Source organism: Canis lupus, chromosome 23, assembly GCF_011100685.1.
Source record: "Canis lupus familiaris isolate Mischka breed German Shepherd chromosome 23, alternate assembly UU_Cfam_GSD_1.0, whole genome shotgun sequence".
Lineage (NCBI taxonomy): Eukaryota > Metazoa > Chordata > Mammalia > Carnivora > Canidae > Canis > Canis lupus.
Genome location: NC_049244.1, coordinates 42145038 through 42151037, shown reverse-complemented (window position 1 = coordinate 42151037; position 6000 = coordinate 42145038). Strand labels below are relative to the sequence as shown.

Sequence of the window (6000 nt, the reverse complement as noted above, 5' to 3'; positions counted from 1 at the left end):
CATGTCTCTTTCAAAACTCTGGAAATACTAGAATTTAAGTGAGACATGCTGTCTCTATATTTCTTTTAATAGTTTATTTATTTCTATTTTTTGCAACTCATGACACAAGGTTACTAGAGCCAACAGGGTAGAGTTCTGGGATGACTCATTTGAACCTTCCTGATCCAGAAAATGAAGAGGTTTTCAATGTGCTAATCTGGATGAAGGCTTATGAAGGGGGGCTTCTCAAGAACACCCCTTTGCACAAGGTGCAAAAAAGTAAACTAATATTGGGAGTGTAGGAGCCATACTGCAAGAGAATCATCAGTTTTATATCCTAGTACACATGGAAGTATTCATAGAACTAATTTAACTTCAAAGTTCTGAATGGAATGTTTCTTTGTCGTGGCTGCTTGGGTATCCTAACTCTTCGTCACAACAACTTTGAGAGGCTGTGGATGTGGGCCAGATAGAGCATCAAGCCTCTCCTAATTCACCTCCCAGGTAACCATTTCACATGGAGCTTCCAGAGACTGATGTGTTCCAACTCTGAGTCACCATAAATGACTTCTGCCCTTTTTTATGTCTATGGTCCTCTTTGTGGCCTTTCTGATGGAGATTTTATAACTTTTATTAGGAAACGATAGTGTTTAGGCCAAAAGATCTATAAATTTGCAGAGGCTTTATTACTTCTATTCTGATATAAGTGATAAGCTGGCTGCCTTTTTGGAGAGGATGCCTGGGTTCCTGGATTTAGGACAAATCTCTGGGATCCCACTGAGCTTTCAGTAGCCAAAGGAGGAAGCAGTCATTGTCTCCAGCTGGAGACTACCTATTCCATGCCTTGATCCAATCCCTCTTTTCAGCATACCTGGGTTCTCTTTCTAGCTCCTCTATTTATAAATCTAAATGACAACAAAACACTTCGAGGCTCATTTTTTTTTCTGTAAAACTGCAGAGTAACACCATTAAGTGACAAAACTGGAGTATTCTACTAAATTCTTCCCCAAAGATGACTGATTTTGACAGTCATCTCTACATGAGAGTGCCTTTGTGAAGTTCAGCAGTGCAGCAGAGATAGTCTGGCACACCTCTGGAGCAAAACATTATCAGAGAGTAGACACATTGAAGAGGGTAAGAGAAACAGCTTCACTTTACCCGCATCACCCTCCCCCAGGGCAGCAGAGCTCATTACCAAGAGACACCTTTTTTGGTTCATGATTTCTGCACAGGAGAACGTTGAGCATGTAGGTGAGAGGCCAGCTTCCCCAGATATGCAAAAGAGACCCACTTTTTTCTCACTCTATCCTGAATACTGAGTAGAACAAGGAGTATCTTGGAGAACGGATGAAGGGCTCTGGGAGGGCATCAAAGGACGTGGATCCCACCAGCTCCGTCACAAACTCCATCTATAGCCCAGCCTATCTCTCCTGCAGATCCTCCCAACCGGCCCACAGGCACCCACAACACTCCGTGTGCCTCACACAACACACATTCCTTCCTCATCACCATCTCCCTGTTCATACTCCCCAAAGTGGCAAAAGCTTTTTCAGATAGCTAGTGAGCACAAAGAAAGCCGGCCCAACTATATGGAACTTGAAAAAAATCAAGCAAACTTGTGCAATCAGCACTGACCGAGGGAAAGCAAACAAGAGCATGTGGTCTAGCTTTGCAGCACCAAGAGAAGGCATACAACCTTAAGGATTACTACCAAGAAGGAAAAAGAAATGTGGAGTGGGTACAACCATAGAAAAGTTCTGAGAAAACCTCAGAATCTCCAACAGTGCTGACAGAAGTATAAGAAAGGAAGAAGAGGGCATAATAGTTATTTAAAGTAATAATGGCCAAGAACTTCCCAAATCCGAGGATAGATTTGGACATTCAGGTTCGTAAAGCTCATCGGTTTCCCTAAAATTTTAATTCCAAATATTTTCTGCAAGACACATTACAATAAACTGTCAAAAAAATTAAGATAATAATAAAAATCACACACAAAAAAACCCTTCATATACACGGGAACCCCCATATAAAGCTATCAGCAGCTTTTTCTGAAGAAACTTTGCAAGCCAGGAGAGAGTGGATGATATATTCAAAATGCAGAAAGAAAAAACTGCCAACCTAAAATACTTTACCTGGATAAGTTGTCCTTCAAAAATGAAGGAGAAATAAAGACCTTCTCAAATAAATAAAAGCTAAGGGAGTTCATCACCAGTAGGCCTGTCTTTCAAGAAATGCTGAAAGGAGTTCTTCAAACTGAAATGAAAGAACACTAATTAGTAACATGAAAACTTATGAAAATATAAAACACATTGGTAAAGGTAAGTATATAATCAAATTCACAATATTCTCATACTGTAATATGATAGTGTGCTAATCACTTTAGTATAAAAATAAAGACAAAAAGATTAAGAATTACTATAATTTGCTAATGAATACACAATATAAACAGAGGTAAATTGTGATTTCAAAAACATAAAATGTGAGGGAGAGAAAAGTTTGGAGTTTTTGTATGCAATTTAAGTTAAGTAGTTATCAGTTCTAAATGGACTGGTGTAGCTATAAGATGTTTTATGTAAGCCTCTTGGTAACAACAAAGCAAAAACCTATAGTAGATAGAGAAAAGATAAAGAAAAGGGAATGAAAGCATAACACTATGGAAAATCATCAATTACAAAGGAAGATAGCAAGAGAAATATAAAATAGCTAGAAAACAATAAGATGGCATTAGAAATTCCTTGCCCATCAATAATTAGTATAAATGTAAATGATTAGGGTGTCCAATCAAAAAGCATCCAGTGGCTAAATGGACAAAAATAAAACTCAACTATATGCTGCCTAAAAATAGTTCACTTCAACTTTAAGGACAAGCCTGGACTCAAAGTGAAGGACTAGAAAAAGATATTCCATGAAAATGGAAAGCAGAGATAGCAATACTCATATTAACAAAATAGATTTTAAGTCAAAAATGATAAACAAGAGACAGTAATTATATGACAAAAGGTTCTATTAATGAAGAAGGTAAAAACAATCATAAATATATATATATGAATCCAACATCAGAGCAGCTATATATACATCAAACAAATACAAACAACTCTGAGGGGAGAAATACAATACTAACAGGAGACTTCAATACTCCATTTTTACCATTGAATAGGTCATCCAGATATAAAATCAAAAAGGAAACACTGAACTTGAACTATAATCAAACGACTCTAACGAACATATAGAGAACATTCCATCTAACAGCAGCAGAATACGCATTCTTTGCAAGTACATATGGAACATTCTCCAAGATGGATCAAATTCTTAGCAAATTTAGGAAGACGGAACCTATGCCAAATATCTCTTCTGATGACAATAGTATGAAAATAGAAATCAATAACAGGAGGAAAACTAGAAATTTTACAAATATATGAAAATTAAGCAAAACATTCCATTATAATCAAAGGGTCAAAAAACTAAGAGAGTTCAATAATATTTTAAAATAAATGAAATTGGGGATGCCTGGGTGGCTCAGCCATTTAACGCCTGCCTTCAGACCAGGGCGTGATCCTGGAGTCCCAGATCTAGTCCCACATCGGGCTCCCTGCATGGAGGCTGCCTCTCCCCCTGCCTGTGTCTCTGCCTCTCTGTGTCTCTCATGAATAAATAAATAAAATCTTTTTTAAAAAATAAAAAATAAATGAAATGAAATTGTAAATACAACATACTAAAATTTATGAGATGCACCAAAGCAGTTCTAAGAGGGAGGTTATAGCAATAAGTAGTTACATTAAAAAAAAGGAAAATCTCAAACATTCTCACTATACACATAAATTAATAAAAAAAAGAAACTAAACCCAAAGTTAGAAGAAGGAAAGAAATAACAAAGATCAATGAGAAAAAAAAAAGATCAATGAGAAATAAGTAAAATAGAGACCAGAAAAAAGAAATATCAACAAAACTGGGCTGATATTTTGAAAGGATAAACAAAATCAACAAACCTTTAGCTAGACTAAGAAAAAAAGTGAAGATAAATACATCAAATTAGAAATGAAGGAGACATTATAATTGATACCAGAGAATTATGAGACTACCATGAATGATGATATGCCATCAGTTAGATAACTTAAAATGGATAAATTCCTAGAAACATGCAACCTACCAAGACTGAATAATGATGAAATAGAAAATTTGAATTAGCCAATTCCTTGTAAGGAGATTGAGTCAGTAATCAAACAAATTTCAAAAAAGAAAAGCTCAGAATCAGATGGTTTCACTGGTAAATTCTGCCAAACATTTAAAAACTTAATGAAAATCCTTCCCAAACTTCTAAAAATTTGAAGAGCAGGGAACACTCCTAAACTCATTTGATAAGGCCAGCATTATCTTGATACCAAAACCAGGCCAAGGACACTACAAAGAAAATTATAGGTCAATATCTGAGATGAATACAGATGCAAAAATCCTTAACAAGATATTAGCAAACCAAATTAAACAACATATTAAAATAATCATACACCACGATCAAATGAAATTGATCAAACACCCAGAGATGCAAGGGTGTTTCAACATGAGCAAATCAATCAATGTGATATGACCCTTTAGTAAAATAAAAATGAAAAATCATATGATCATGTCAATAGATGTAGAAAAAGTATTTGACAAAATCTGATATACTTTCATGATAAAAACTCTCAAGTAATTGGGTATAGAAGGAATGTATCTGGATGTTTTCAAAGCCATTTATGACGAAACCACAGCTAAGACATCATACTCAACAATGAACAGTTGAAAGCTTTTCCTCTAAGATCAGGAATAAGACAAGAGAGCCCAGTTTCACCAGTCCTATTCAACATAGTATTTGAACTAGTAACTACAGTAGTTAGGCAGGAAAAATAAGTAAAGGGCATTCATACTGGAAACAGCAACAACAAGTAAAATTATCTCTGTAAATGATATAATCTTATATATAAAAGATTTTAATGACTCCTATAAAAAACTGTTAGAACTAATCAACAAATTCAGTAAAGCTGCAGAATATAAAATCAACATATAAAAACTAGTTCTGGGGGCACCTGGGTGGCTCAGCGGTTGAGCTCTGGCTTTCACTCAGATCACGATCCCAGGGTCCTGGGATCAAGTTCCTCATCAGGCTTCCCATGGGAGCTTGCTTCTCCCTCTACCTATGTCTCCCTTTCTCCATGTCTCTCATGAATAAATAAATAAAATCTTTATACATAAATAAACAAAATTAGTTCTGTTTCTATACACTAACAAGGAACTATCTGAAAGAGAAATTAAGAGTGCAATTTCATTTACAATGGCATCAAGAAAAATAAAATACTCAAGAATAAATTTAACTGAGGAGGTGAAAAACCTTTACACTGAACACTGTAAGAGATTGATGAAAGAGATTGAAGAAGACAAAATAAATGGAAATATATCCCATATTCTTGGGTCAGATGAATTAATACTGTTAAATGTCCAGAATACCAAAGGCCATCATAGATGCAATGCAACGCCTATAAAACATCAAAAACAACTTTCCACAAAGTTTTCAAAATCCTAAAATTCAAACTGAACCACAAAAATACCCCTGATAGCCAAAGCAATCTTAAGAGAGAAAAACAAAAAAGAGAGGCATACTGGTTTTAAACTATACACGAAACTACACTAATCAAAACAATATGATATTGGAATAAAGGCAGGCACATAGATGGAAAAGTATAAAGAGCCCAGAAAAAAAAACCATATATGCATATTTGGTCAATTAATTTTCAAGAAAGAAGAATGTATAATGGGACATGATAATCTTTTCAATAAATGGTGCCAGGAAAAACTGGTAATCACATGCAAAGGAATGAAACTGGACCATTATCTAACATCATACGTAAAAGCAATTCAAAATGAATGAAAGACTTGAATGTAAAACCTAAAGCCTTAAAATCCTAAAAGAAAACAAAGGGTTAAGCTTCTTAGCATTGGTCTTGGAAATGATTTTTTTGATTTGACACCAAAAGCAAAGGCAATCAAAGA

The 6000-nt window shown here is 35.2% G+C and overlaps 1 protein-coding gene across 8 annotated transcripts in view; it reads left to right on the top strand.

Moving 5' to 3' along the window:
- The first annotated feature begins 372 nt into the window (after positions 1–372).
- The window catches only part of LOC100688853 (phospholipid scramblase 1-like), a 34469-nt gene continuing 28841 nt past the window's right edge, over positions 373–6000 (top strand). For 6 of the 8 annotated variants that reach the window (XR_005377161.1, XR_005377160.1, XR_005377159.1 and 3 more), the window contains exon 1: positions 373–483. The gene's annotated coding sequence lies outside the window, so the exon portion shown is untranslated. The other 2 variants (XM_038571139.1, XM_038571138.1) reach the window with 2 other exon arrangements.